This window comes from Bison bison, unplaced genomic scaffold (assembly GCF_000754665.1).
Source record: "Bison bison bison isolate TAMUID 2011002044 unplaced genomic scaffold, Bison_UMD1.0 scf7180017864309, whole genome shotgun sequence".
Taxonomy (NCBI): Eukaryota; Metazoa; Chordata; class Mammalia; order Artiodactyla; family Bovidae; genus Bison; species Bison bison.
This window is the reverse complement of record NW_011494881.1, coordinates 4,156,318-4,158,494: the sequence shown is the minus strand read 5'-3', so window position 1 is coordinate 4,158,494 and position 2,177 is coordinate 4,156,318. Positions and strand designations below refer to the sequence as shown.

The 2,177-nt window shown below is 55.7% G+C and overlaps 1 protein-coding gene across 1 annotated transcript in view; it reads right to left on the bottom strand.

The window, feature by feature from the left end:
• The window catches only part of COL13A1 (collagen, type XIII, alpha 1), a 153,570-nt gene that overhangs the window by 78,581 nt on the left and 72,812 nt on the right, over positions 1-2,177 (bottom strand). The gene's annotated exons all lie outside the window — the stretch shown is intronic.

The window sequence follows — 2,177 nt, the reverse complement described above, 5'->3', positions numbered from 1 at the left end:
GGAGGCTGTTAGGAGACCCGGCCGTGAGAGGCTGCGAGGGCAGAGCAGGCTGGGCTGGCATCCTCCACTGGGGCCTGTGCACCAGGAGGAGGGCTGGAATGGGGGGCTTCCAAAAGCACCCCCATGAGTCCAGGGGATGGAGGCACTGGTGAGGAGGGGAAAGCGTGGACTCACCTTCTCGCCTGGTTGGCCCTTTCCTCCCTGGGGCGATCACATGCAACATGGGGTGCAGGGAAGAGAGAGGGCGGGAGGGAGAGAAAAAAGAAAGGATGAGAGAGAGACACACGCACAAGAATTCGTGTTAATGGCACGATGACCAAACACAAGAAATCACCGTGAAATAAGAAACAAAACAAAACACAGATGCTAACACTCGACAGGTCCCAAGTCTGACAAGCGTAGCTCATGAACGGCTGTTGTCTCAGCCCAAAGGCTGGCCCCAGCCAGATAACTAAGAAGGAAATAGTGGCAGGGACCTTAAGAAGCCCTCCTGACATCTGTGTGTGTGTGTGTATGTGACAGACAGAGAGAGACAGAAAGAAGGAGAGCCCACCCAGGCCAGAAACATGTCTGGGGAGCCGTGGCCCCAGCAGCCTGGGTCTTTTGAGGAGGGAGTGGGCATGGGAGAGACTTTTTCAAGGACTGTGAGGTGAGGTGGAGTCCAGTCCTTTTGAAGGTCTAGCCGAACACCAAGCACGAAACTGCCAAGCTAGACGTGACAGGAGTCGTTAGGAGTGGCCAGGCAAGATGCAAAGAGGAACACAGACAGAAGGACATACATCTGGGAGGATGCATCTGGGATGCAGAGGGAAGTGGGTCATGGCCAAGGACCCCTGGACCCATGGTGACCAATCCACCCTTATTCATAGCAGCCAGGGGCACCACCTCTGGTGAATCACGAGTACATCTCAGGCACTTCACACGCATTGTCCACCCCAGTACTTCTCAGGTGGCCCATGCCAGGATGCCTACTGGGCAGCCAAATGGGTCCATTGTCACATTTAAAACAGCACAAGCAGCATAAAAGCACCAAGGTGGTTTGAAAATAGCTTTGTGTAGACGGAAATGGGGAGACCTCCTGTCGCTCTTTCTCCTGCCCCACCCCCTGCCCCGCTGTGGTCAGATCAAGGCTTGGATGGACACTTCCTGGGGGGACACATGCATAGGGCCCGAGAAGGACAGCATGAGGGGGCAGGCCTGGAGGGGCTGCTTTGCACTCTGCAGGCTTCCCGGCAGGCTGGCGGCTGCACACAGGGTAGAGACTCCTGAAGCTTACCTGTCAGGAGGAAGGACTTGGGTGTCTTGGGTACCAGACCCAACTCCACCCCAATCCTGGGTAAACTGAGTCTCAACGTGTTCATAGACAAACAGGATCTCAGAGGGCTGCAGTGGAGAATGAACCTGGCCCAGGCTTTCCCAAAGTGAGCCCCTGAGAAGGCTGGCTGAATGTCATCCCCCTACTCTACAAAGGACACACTGACAGCGTGGGGGACTCAGGGTTTGGGCTTAGAGAGCTGGAGCCTAGAGAAAGGGTGAGGCAGGAATGCCACAGTGCTGTGATCTGGGAAGTGGTGGGAGAACCGCCCAACGGGGTGGCCCAGGGCTCCCAGTCTCCCTGTCTTGACAGTTCTTGCGTGGCCCAAGGGAGCTCAAAGCTCTGCGACATGGAACCCTTGTCCTGAACCTCTGAAATGTCCCAGAACCTAGGCCTAGAACTGTGGCTTCACCCTAAGGATCAGACCCTCCTTAGACTGTGATGCCCATGGAGGGGATTTGGGAGGTGGGAGGCAGGATTCCATTATTAGAGTTAGGAGCACAGATCTAGAGTCAGGCTGCCTGGATTAAAATAAGCCAGTTCCTGGACCTGTGACCTTGGGACAGACACTTAACATCCGAGCCTCAGTTTTCTCATCTGAACCATGGGGGTGGACATCATGCCTGCCTCATGTAGTTCTGGGGAGGACCGAATGAGCTTATGCGTGGAAGGCCCTGAGCACGAGACAGCACTTTCAAGTGTTAGCTGTGATCTGGTGCCTCTGCACTCTGGGCTCACACCAGGCCAGCCCATGCACACAGGATGCCAGACCCAGGCCTAAGGCCAACCCAGGCCAAGAGGTGATGTAAACAAGGCAAAGCATGTGAGTGACATGGAGAGATGGCATGGGGTTGGTCAGGGG